A 12,630-nucleotide genomic window follows, 5' to 3' on the forward strand; every position below is an offset into this window, starting at 1 on the left:
AAAATTAGCCTCATGCAAAATGCCCCAAAATCAGAGAAAAAAAAAAAAAAACAAAACGAAGTTTCCAAGAAAGTAGGTGGCTCAGACAAACAGCCATGACAACTTTCCCAGACAACTCCCTCGATTGTATGTCTGTCCCTATTTTACACTGTCAGGGCAGAGCACACTTGCACTTCCGCTAGGCCAGGTGAGGTCAGACTCAGGGTCTACTGGTTAACTAGGTCGCTGAGCTGTGAGGGCACTTGAGTTTGGCGTTTGTTTCTACTTTCCTGACTCCTGGTAATTTAGAGAGGTGCCTGACAGACTCATATATAGCCATAACGAGAAGCACGTGCTTCTCAAAGTCTATGCAGGGTCCTGGCTGGGACAACACGGAAGAATACTTTCTTTTGTACAATTTCTTTGCTGTAGACTTCAAGTTTCTCAATGGTAAACTGATTCATCCCAACCCTTTAGCATACTGTTATTTATTAGCACTAACGCAAGAAGAGACCAATTTCCCACTCCCAGGTACATTCCAGACACAAGTGGAAAATCCCCAGACAAGGCTTGAAAGTGGGACTCACATGTTCGTCAGACTCAGACATTTCTAATGATAAAATTTTAAGCACAACAATGGAAGCTTTGTACCTTTTCATACGCAGTTATTTTTAAACAGAAAGCTGGACTCTTCGTGTACATATTAAGCTTTTCTAAAGTCGGGTAGAGCGAATGTGAAATGACAGTTTTGAAGGAAACAGGCTTCGATAGCATTAGTGAAAAAGATGTCGCCAAGTCTGCTCAGATCACGTCTTAGATGTGGAACATGGTGCCACGTTTGACAGCTCGCAGGAGAACACAGCACCGCTCAGGGACCCACCCAATCAGCAGTGTGCTTTGTGACTTGGCTCCTCCTCCTCAACGATGATCTCCCACATGGGCTTCACCTTCTGTCTGCCATTATCTACTCATCGCTACATCTCTAAAAATCAGTGCACACACCCAGGGCACCTTGTCCTTTTCCTTCCCTAGAAAATAATCTGCTGTCTTTCTTTTTTAAATGAAGCTCAAAGGCTGCCTACTGTGGAAAAGAAATCTTTCCTGAGTCTCCCTCTGTTATAGTAAAAATAAGCCATGTTCTCTGCCCATAGGATTGTTTATGAGATGTTTCCCCTATGACATCTATGTGGCCAAGCAGTAATCGGTCTTCTTTCTTCCCATAAAACTTTAGTCTGAGGTTGTGTTGCCTATGGAACAGATTCTGAAACTACTTTGCACACAGGGAGCTATTGGGCTCGTGATTGGCATCTATGGGAGATTAAAGAAGTGCCTGGGTGAAATCTAAGATGTAGCTGTGACCAAAGCCTAGATTCCTCCAAGGAGGATGTGACACCTGGGAGTGACCTGAGGAATTGCTTTTTCACGAAGCTCTTGGGAGTCCTTATAGCTGCATGTATCAGCAGACGCAAGACCATTCTCAAGAATGAAGTGTAACTCTGACTGAAGTACTTTCCTTCATCTGATAATGAGTGCAGAGGGACCTAGGTACGAGAATTCACCAGTTAATATTCCCAGCAGGTGGGGAAATGAGAACTTCAGTCTCAAAGAGGCATCTGGGCAACATACTACATCATCTACACAGTCATCATTACCCTGCACAGCCCATGGTCCCGGGCGAAGACCTTGTCGCTTAAACTCAATGCTAGATCTGTATTTTATTAATTTTACAACAGACACTACTTTGAGCAGTTACTCTAATCAAAGTGTGATCAAAATGCAAACATCTGAAGATGCAGGAAAGAATCAGGGGCTTAGTAGTTAAAGGCACAGACGGTAAACTTCGGAAAGGGTGGTGCTCCAGTTGTGATTAGACACAAAAATTTAACTGAAAACCAAACTAAAATCACAAACAAACTTGTACTCAAGACTCCCTAGTGCAACTGTTGTTAAATCTGAGATACAATCTGGTTGTAGTTTTTATATCCCTGGGTGTTATATAAATAACTTTTCTAATTCCCAGGCAGAAGAGCTGAAGGAGCAGCTGAATCTAAATGAGGCAGGCAGGCAGCACAAACACTAACCACCACCCCACAGAGAGATGGAAAAGGGTGTTGCCTCCAACACGTCAGACAGGAATACACCGGTCAGTGTGAGTGCCTGCGACCAAGACAGATGTGCATGGAGAGTTGGAAGACTAGAAGGGGAGCTGAGCTGAAACTCTAATTTTATAAAATTAAAATGGGATCTTACATTTTGGAGAAATGAGCATATCACAAAACAGGAAGGTTCATAAGACGGTGAGGTGACCTCTCATGTTTTAGAAAACATTCTGGACTTAGTTGATTAAGAGAGAATCAGGGAGAGTGAAACTAGTAGACCTGAAATGTCTGTATAATGTCCTCTATTTTCTACATGTGCTTCCCTGTAGATGCTGTGGTTGGAGAAATGATGCCAAGGAGGCCTTCTCAGAGAGCCCAAACTTACTCCTCGATGACGAGTGTCAAAGAATAGACTGTGAGATGTATGCCACACTGTTCACATCTCCCCGCCCGGGTGCCACCCAGAAACCAAGGCTTGGATCCTGAATATGTCTAGGAGCAGATTCACGCCTCCTAGGTCCCTATGCAATGGGGAGCAACTCCAATGTTCTGGTTGTACTTCTGTATTTTTGTAGAAACACTTCAGACTGCAAACAGAAGGCATGCAGGTTTCCTACCTGCAAGTTACATGCAAAGAAATGAACTCAGGAAACACATCGTGATCTCAAGACCATCTGTCCCCCCAAACTCCTACACCACGAGACAGAAAACTCGTTGTTGGGTCACAGCATTTACAATGGCGTTTCTGCATAACACTGATGCTCCATGAATTTTAATTACAAGATAAGCCAACAAGTTATGGATAATTTATTTAAAATAAAATTATTTTATGTAACCGTGTAAAAGGCTGCCAGAGAGTAAGTTTAAATGAATTTCAGGTGTGCCATACATGAGGGGCTCCAGAGTCCCTGAGTTATCAGCTGGGTCTGCAGATGCTCGTTTCCTTCAGTGTTCTGCACAAATGCCATCATTGTCTACATGAACGGTGAGGTGAAATGTGGGAAGCACATTTCGGTGTGACTGTTCAAACAGACTGGTAGTTCCGATCCACAGAAAGAGATTGGGTCTATGATTCAGCAATTTCTCCTCAAGTGCTAGTGTAATTATTCAGATTCAAATAATTGTACTGTCTAACTCACATGTGGACTGTTAATCTATTCTTGGTTCTGACAATCAAGAAGGCTTTCCAGAGAATGGCTCTGCTTTAGGGTCTCTGTAAGCAAAGACTTCACTCAGCCCTGGGAGCTCAACCCCGACAGCCCTGCCTCCCAGCTGAGGCGCACATTTCCTACTACAATCTGTCCTGCACTCCGGGCTACTCTCCTTCTGTATCCCCATCAAGATGTACATTTTATATTTGCATCTGTGTTTCAAACAGACTAGAAATAAGGACAGCGAATTTAGTGCTATCCCTAAACTACAACTCTCTAATCAGAATCAAATTTCTTTTTTATAGGTGAAAATTATGATTTTTCCTCCAAACTTTGTTAGATGATATCAAAATCCTCAAAACTATATTTTATGATGTAATGACTTACTTTTTTTGCATACACACACAGACACAAACTCACATACCTGCAGACAAGCATAGAGACCCAGAGACACACTCATATTTGTGCACACAGAGGCACACAGACAGGCTGACAGACACACACACAACAGCTAGAAAACACCTAACTGAAGATTGTGTAAAAAGTATTTCAACTTTCTTTTTTTGATAAAATCCTTCTGAGTATAACTCTTCAAATTTCTTAGAATTCTCTTTAAACAAATACTTCATACATCTCCTCTAATAAGCTGCCTCCCTACTTACTCTGCTGTCGCCGAGAGCCTAGGGAGTGAGGTGTTGCACATCCTGGAAGTCTGAGACACTCTCCTTTCATTCACAAGCTCCCAGCGCAATGGGAAGAAAGCGCACCTACAAACAACTGCTTAATGGCAAAGCACAGGGCTGCTCTCGTGAAGACACCAGCAACCTGATGTGACTGAGAAAAAGGAGAGGAGTTATTGAGAACGGGGGAGGACAGGTTGCTTTCTGTGGTTTGTGATGATACCTCTCTTCTTGGTGGGGTCTGATTTGTCATTTAAAGGAAAACTGATTGTAATACTCTTTGGAGCTGATGTTATAACGTGAGTCTTCATCAGTATATAAGCCCTCTTGAGAGATGTCTTAGACAAGCCTGCCTTCAAACAAAACTCATTCTCCAGAACACTGTGACAAAAATCTGTGAAGTGGTGAGGGAGAATTCAGTATTTTCAGGCACGAACACAAATATGAACAACTAAACATTTTAGAGAAATGTAGAATTATTAATCTAGGATTATGAAGTAGAAGACAAGAATTTTGTTTCCATTTGAACTCTATAAATTGACTTTAAAATTAAGAAACAGGAGAGCTGGGAGATTTCTCACTTGGTAAAGTACTTATCAGGAAGTACAGTTCATTTACTAGGACTCAAGTTAAAACAAACAAACAACAAACAACAAAAACAACAAACAAACCAGGTGTGCATTGCTGGAAAGATGGGTTGACCATTAACAGCACTGGCTGCCGTTCCAGAAGACCCAGGTTCAATTCCAGAACACATAGGGCAGCTCAAACCTTTATGTAATCCCAGTTCGACTAGTTTAACGCCCTCTTTTGGGAAACTGCTCCCAGGTCACAAATATACATATCCCCAAACCATACACACATACACAAAGTGAAAAGTGGTACATGGTCTAACCCTACTGCTGGTAAGGGGAGAGATGTGGATCCTTGGGGCTCACTAGCCATCAAATCTAGCTTACGGGGTAAATTCCAGGTCAATGGGAGACCATATCCAACCAAACAACCAACCAACTAACCAATCAACCAACCAACCAACCAACCAAACAAACAAACAAACTTTTCCTTCAAAAAGACAATAGTATAGCTACTCCTTAAAGCTCAGAGAAGTGATTTGTCATTTTAAAGCATGTAACTATGTAGAACAGGAGGGCTCCCCAAATACGTGGATGTGTCAGAATCCTTGAGAAACAGAGGGAGGCAAAGCTACCTTCATGCCAGGGGCAAATTAAAAGATCACAGAACTCCAGCAAGACTATCGTGAGAGGGGAAGAAAGAATAGAATTCCTTTCCTTCCGAGCCAAGTCCAATCAGAGAGCTGTCTTTACAACATCTTCAAGGCATAGTCTTGTTAGGACTTATTCACCTGAGAACTGCAGCAGGCCTGTCATACAGTCAAAGAGCTGCTGGTGGCTTTAGGAGGCTGGGTTTGAAAGTCTAAGCATTAAGTGATGTTTGGCGTCCTCACCTACGAAGACTGAAAGTGTCTTGTTCTGTTTTTAATGGTTAGTTAAGATCCTATAAGTGCCTGGTATGTAATGCTAGCTTCAATGTTGGTTTTTTTAATATAGCTTTTCTTCATAAAAAATAATTTCCAGGACTTTATCTACACCAAACCAAATCTGGCACCCGGACATGTGCACTAAGTGTGCGCGCACAGGACGTCAAATATCTCTACAGCAGTCAGGCAGGGGAGGCAGAGTGGAGACTTTCTATGTATGCATCCTAATGTGATCAGAACTTAAATCTATGCCTTCCACACCCAAGGCACGCAAGCTTTTCTCTAGTTCATACTTTCTGCTGATCAGTAAGTTTCTTCTAGTTCCTTGTATTGGCGATCCCACAAAATGCCCTGGCTCATTGCTAGCATTCTGCTGTCCCATAACACTTCACAAATATATAATTTGGGGCTTCTTGTCCCTTTTCACATTATATAGCAGGGTGTTGTTGCTGGGAGATGGATTTTTCTGAGTATCACTGCCATTCAATGAAGATGTCATGTCCAGGACTCACATGGGATACTTTCTTGTGTGGTCCCAGCCCCAATCCAATCGCTAGAAGCTCCAAACTTCTGATTGCATATGGTTCAAGAATAAGGCAAGACGAACACAACTGTCTCCATCATGTGAAAAGCCACTGCACGTGGACGTCTCTGCTTGCACATCTGTTTGCACCTTTGCCTCTGATAGGAGATGATTACACTGTGATGGAAATGGACCTCAGAGATGCCGATTCCCATGGCATGCTGTCTAAGGCCAACCTCTCATCATTCTTGCCAGTGGCGGCCCGTATCATTACTTGTCACGAGGCATTAAAGACCAATACATTATCAGCCTCTGTAACAGCATGTAGTCATAATGGGCCTGCAAAAAGTATTTGTTGTATGAAGAAGAAAATGAATGGCATTAAATAAAATAACACCTGAGGCATGTTTTGGTCTTAGGATTGTTTTTATCTCAGCCAGGATGTATCTCTCAAAAAATTATTGCTATACACTCCCCTAAGAGCTTAAGTGATCTGAAATTGTTTCACACATGCACAGTCCGTAGGACAACACTCTTTTACTTAACGCCACCTGATTATCAAGAGTAATTGATCCGTCTAGGGGAACATTCTATAATGTGAGTTTAAGCAAAGATCTTTCTAGCTATGTGTATACACAGTAATGACCACCCGTGTGCACATTTCAGATCAGAATTAAACCACTCTGAATCATCCATTAGAATCGTGATCTGCAAGCAAAGACTAGAAGTGTTCTGAGTGCCATGCTGCTCACGTGCCTGCTTTCTGAGACTCAGGCCTGCCACGGTACTTACTTTCTACCTGACTGGGTAGATCCCAATTGCTTCCTACAGTACAGACACAAGTGGTCTGAGCCAACAACCAGGGTCATGGAAGGTTTCTCCTTGTACATCTGCATATGACAGAAAAGCTTCTTTGAACCAAACTTGATCTTCTTTCTAAAGAATGGGAAAACTTTAAGTCTCTAACTCCTGGGAGTGGCAGTGAGAACAGCCAGAGGGCGGTGAGCTAGCTCTGATCCTCTGGAGATCATCTGAGCACATTTGGCAATCACTTGGCTTCTGTTGAAAACGAGGCCTTCTAATTACACTGCTGCCAATGGAAGACAAAAGACAGCACTTGGGCTTAGAAAGGTCACGGTGACATGCCAGTGTCAGGGCTGTGATTGTGGTTTCCCTCTGAGTACAGGCTTGCAGATGGGACAGCCACACACCCGGCTGGGGAGCCCATTCATGGGAATGGAATCTTAAGCAGGCTGCAAAGTGATTTGCTGTTCTCCTAAACGGTATCTTGCCTGGAATATTTTCTGACACTAGAAATAAAATAATAACATGTTTTGGTTCTTCTTTCTGTGCTCTGTACTGCATCAAAAGTGGTTTAGATGAACTAGGTAGGAAGGCTCAGTGAGTGCAGGGTTTTCCAAGTGCTTTAGAGACAAAGGAGGCAGGAAATACAGATGTTTGCTCCTTGTAGCACAGACTTGTGGACTAACTCCTTCGGTGTCTCTGGAATGCAAATTTTCTTTCACAGTTTAGCAGTCTTTTTTGGATTTCAGCACAGTGAACTAACACTTTCCTGGATTCCAAGACCTCCAGAGAACCAGATGGATGAGAGGAACTGGGAAAAAGAACCCACACTGTTTGAAAAAGGTATGAATTTCTCACTCTGCATTTAGCCAAAAAGCTCTGAAAACTAGAAGAGTGAAATCACTTTTGGTTTGTTCAAATGCATGCCACCCCAGTTGTTGGTGGGGTGTAAGAAGAGAAAAGTCCAAAGTGATTTGATGGTTTGGAGTCTGTGTTCAGTTTCAGCTGGGAAGCAGACTTTAACAGAGACCTTTGTTTACTATCAAAGGCAGGAAAGGAACTCGAGAGGAAACTGCTCAAGAGATCATTCTGGGTGTCTGTGCTTTGACACTGGGGACAGATTTTCAAGGCCAGTTCTTCTAAGTGGACACTTTGGTCTCTCTGGAGCCCTGTGAGACCGTTCCTTTCCAGACAGGTAATCCCATTCTCTTGTCCTCAGCACAGAAATCAGTGCAAACTTTAAAACATTCTGTGTTCTTGCTCTTCATTGGGACCTCTGCTTTGAGCAGCCTTTCCTTTCTATAACCTTAGCTTTGGAGGTCCAGGGCTTAGGGCCATTACCTCTGTTACTGCTTTCCCCGCCTATTCTTCTGCCCTTCCACATAGTAGTCGTGCATTCTTTAAGGTATCAACTTGCATAGAGTGTTGCCTGTTTACATGAAATCTCCAAAGAGGGGCCATGAAAATGTACTCTGTCCTCCCTTGTGACACACCGTGTGACAAGCGCTGTTACGCACCAAGAGCTGGACTGCTGAGACGAACCTAGCTAATGGAGTCCTGTGGGTCTGGATGACTGTCTGCAGTACACGCAAAATGGTTTTTCTCTTTAAGCTCTGAATTGCCACAGGATGGCTCTACACCAGAACTGTCACACTGGAGAGATCACCTTTAGTAGAGGGACATCGATGAGAAGCCCTACTTGTTCCCCAGTAGCTGATCAGTAGTCCAGGCCTCTGAGAAGCCTCAGCTCAGAACACTCAGAAGTGTCTATGACCTAGAGCTTCCTGGCTGAGAGACTACCAGATTCCTGACCAACACTATATATGGGGGTGGTGCGGATTGCTTTATGACTGAAACTTTGTTTTTTATCAAGTGCTTATGGTAGCTGTCATAATAAAACAGCCAGCTTTCATATATTTAAATGCTCTTCCAAGTTTGACATGGAAACTTTTTTTTTGTCGGTGGCACTAAATATGTCTCATAAAACAGTAGAAATTGTTTGGTAAGTACTTGAATGAATGAATGACTGAGTGAAGTAATGAATACATTGGGAGGTCTCATGATCAATGGACTGTAAATTCCAGAAGAGAGTTTTATTGAGAATGATACAGTATGCTGAGTGAAAAAACTGACAAGCCGGAGGGTGAGAGTGCACCTTAGCCTTCCTTCTCCATAGAGTGGGAATAGGGTTTGCGAGCCTTGGAAGTCAGTATTTATTCCGGGAAACAATGTGGACATCCAGGCACGGGACCATGCATGGTGATTCATTCTCTTCCAGAGCACCGACTGCTACCCTTAACACTTCTGAATGTGAAGACAACAACTTCCCTTAATAGGAAAATGAATAAATAAATTAGTGGGAAAAAAGAGAGAAGGCAACTTTCTCTTGAATTATTTTTTCAATGAAAAAAATCAATAAAGCAATAGATTTCTTGAGCTGTATAACTAAAAGAATTTGTGGCACCTAAGGTTTCATGGAGGATCATGGCAGAGTATTACAGTAAGTGAGATCTCGGCCATTCTTTGTGCCAGTTGGTTTGGTGAATACATTCCCCTCACAGCACCCCTAGTTGGTCAGGGCTTATCCAGCTTGAAACTATCATTTCTAGGGACAGTAGACTCTCTTGGAAGGCATCCATTCTACTGGCCCACTTAATTGTTGGAGGATTATATTTAATCTTCCTTCTGTCCTCTATAAGCAAGTCTGTTGCCTTTTCTGGGTAACACCCCTAAAGAGTCCTGAAAATATTGTCTTTTTTGAGCCTTCTTTTGGGATAACTACCTGGAATCTTTCCATCCTTTCTTATGGGCTATTTCTGTCTCCTATCCCCCCAACCACTATTCTCAGCACAAGTTCTAGTTTGTCTTGGTTCCCTTCAATACATGGCACCCAGAATAGAACACAGCACTGTAGGATCTATAGCTAGCGTGTGTCCTGCATACCCCTGCCTAAGTAGTGCAGTCAAGAATGGCATTTACTTTTCTGTGGTTTGATATATTGTTATTATGATTACTAATCTTGTGATCAAATTTCTTCTCAGGAGTTTTATTTCTTAGGTTGTTTGTTTGTTTTTTGCAAACACACTGAAATACATTTCATACAGAGTCAGCATCCGTTTCCTCTCTTCTACCAAGTACCATTAATTTTCACCAGAAAATACATAATTTTGCCACCACAGTCTGTCTCTACTGTGATATCCCATCATCCTCCTCCTTAGATAACCGGAGTAATGTCCACCACTCACCCAGCATTTCCATGGCCCTTTTCCATACTGACACAAGAGGACATCGGGCACATTCACACAGCTCGACTCTGAAGAGTTCATTTGAAAACCAATGATTTCTGAGCCTACTTGGTCCTTAACCCTGGGGTTAGGAGGTCAGGCATCTACAGCTTTAAAACAGTTCTCTACTTGTTTGACAGGCTGAAAACTCTGCTCTGGGTTTCTGAAAAGCATTTACTTGTTAAAGAGCTAATCTACCCTGAATTTCCTTCAGGGAAAGGGAGTGTCTTGGATTGGGAGGAGATTTATGAAGAAGAGAGGAGGAAAGAAAAGCACAGAGAGGTCTGCAGTAGCAGGTGTCTGCTCTGGGATGTGCTGGCTGTCTCTCTCTCTCTCTCTCTCTCTCTCTCTCTCTCTCTCTCTCTCTCTCTGAATCAATCAATTTAACCCATTAAATTCTCAAAGTAACTCCAGGATCAAAACATTACCATCCTATACGAGACAGTAAATCATGGATTCTTTTCTTAAATCTACATATATCCAAAGTCATAAGTTGGTAGACAGGGACTGAACACAATTCTGCCTGACTCCTATCTACATAATTGATAAAAACAAATACTTTGTAAGACAAAGGAAACACAGCACATATGTGAACATATATGAGTGTACATATTATAAGTGTTCTTAACTGAAGATCGCACCTCAGAGATGCCATAATCCATAGAGACCAAAAGGATATCAGGGACATCAGAGCAATGTCACCCCTTTGCGAGAGTGTATATGGATAACTGCTTCTCTTTTCTCTTTAGCAACTGAAGGTAGTTAATTACATAGCTGCCTGGTATAATATAAACATGCTTCCCCCTTGCATCAGCTAGACTTGGATCAGAGTGGAGTGAAGCATGGATAAGAGGCAGGACACCAGCACAGCAGGAATCTGGCACTTACCTGCGGTGCCCTGCAGCATCTACTTCATCACCGAGAGGGAAATAATACCCTTTAGGTCGTTTTCTGACTCTTCAGCTGAACCAGGTCTTCACAAACTTTGTGGTTTGAGTCCAGTCAGTACCCTCTTTTTGCCTTAAGTTTTTAATGTGCATAACAAAGCTTGGATGCAAAGAACTTCAAATGTATTTGAAGTCTCAGGGGGAATGACAATGGCCAAAAGAAGGAACATAACAGGATCACATGTCTTTCCTGCAGGGGTGCCACACGCCAGGTCTCCTAGGGAGAAGCAGCTTGGTACTGCTGGACACCTACCCACTCTCTCATGTTCAACTGGACAGTCTGCTCCCTAATGCAACCAAGGACTCCTTGGAGCAAGACTTATACGTCGGCTTGTCACCTGCTCTTATGTTCTTCTCACTGACATCAGACCAGACATTTCCATACTTTGAGTCAAAGTGTCCTCTCCTCTGGAGAATTTCTGGAACAAGTCCCTCTCTAACAGAATGCATTTCTCCTCTGCCATTAAGAATGCCTCACTGTCAGCCTGTTTCTCTCTGTGTTCTTGGTTTTGTTTTTGTCTTCAGTGTATTTTGAACTTTGGGGGATGGGGTCCATGCCTTCAATTATCATTTCCATTCCATAGCTAACAAAGTGTCTGTTATGGGCATTAGGTATGTAGTAAGTGTTCTTTGACTCATGAGTGAGGAAATAAATCGAAGAGGTGATTTTCTTGAGATAACAGTGTGAATCCTCATTTCATTTAGGAGACACTAAACTCCATGTACAAATGCAGATTTAATAGGAAGCAGGGGTATTCTGGACATTTGGTCAATGATTATAAACATTTTTTATATTGGTGAAGTGACAACAATGAGCCCCTTGTGGTCATGCAGCAAATTTGTCCAAATGAGCTCTCACTCCATCACTGATATGCCCTCTTGTACTCGGTTTGTTCCAGTGTCACAGAACCAGCCTGGGAGAGGCAGACTTGAGAGTTCTCAATCCTCATGTTGGCACTCTGAGCCCCAGAGTACAATAACTCTGCCAATTACCTCTCTTTGTCAAGGGTGCATAATGTATACATACAGAACCTGGCTGTAAGGTGTCTTCAGAAATGCCTTTCATTCAGTCAGCTCTAATCATGCAGAAAAAAATCACAGACACTCAAGAGAACACAAAGACAAGATTATTATACATTTCTAGGTAAATATGTCTCTTAAGAGTGAAAGTTTGTTTTCTTAGGTGGATTCTTTTATAGTTCAATAATACCCCTTCAAGTTCATTGGATTTTTAGACCCTCTCAAGCTTTTTAGAATGCCCTACAACCTCCTTTCTAGTTCTACGGTTTCCAGGTCCTAGGATGGTCCAAGTTCTGGCTACTATCACAGTTCTACACACAGAGGTTGCTTCCTCAATGCTCTTCTGTGGGTGCTCTCTCAAGAAGCATTCTGATGATGCTATAATATACTATTTACTGGAAAATGGATTGGGTAAGACCTTTAAACCATGACTTTCTGGATCTTATCACAACTTGGTGAGGTACAATACTATAGTAGAGTACCAGGTGTGTACATCTGAGAATGAAGTGCACAGTTACTTTATAAGTGCCAACATTAGTGTTAAAATCTCTCTGCATGCCAGTAAACATTAAAGGACATGGTTCTGATAGTCTAAGAAGTAGCACAAGTTGCAAGTCCCCTGTAGCTACACTATCCCCCTAGAAG

The 12,630-nt window shown here is 42.4% G+C and overlaps 1 protein-coding gene and 1 long non-coding RNA gene across 44 annotated transcripts in view; one reads left to right on the forward strand and one right to left on the reverse strand.

The window, feature by feature from the left end:
• Lpp (LIM domain containing preferred translocation partner in lipoma) overlaps window positions 1-12,630 on the reverse strand; it is a 633,326-nt gene that overhangs the window by 25,048 nt on the left and 595,648 nt on the right.
• On the forward strand, window positions 7,260-11,640 carry LOC100910319 (uncharacterized). 2 transcript variants are annotated; one of them, XR_015633607.1, is made up of 3 exons: window positions 7,260-7,577; window positions 7,783-7,929; window positions 11,162-11,640. It is a non-coding gene; the product is annotated as an uncharacterized LOC100910319 (long non-coding RNA). The 2 variants fall into 2 exon arrangements; XR_015633608.1 differs by lacking the exon at window positions 11,162-11,640 and adding an exon at window positions 8,346-8,661.

Source organism: Rattus norvegicus, chromosome 11 (genome assembly GCF_021556685.1).
Source record: "Rattus norvegicus strain SHRSP/BbbUtx chromosome 11, alternate assembly SHRSP_T2T, whole genome shotgun sequence".
NCBI lineage: Eukaryota > Metazoa > Chordata > Mammalia > Rodentia > Muridae > Rattus > Rattus norvegicus.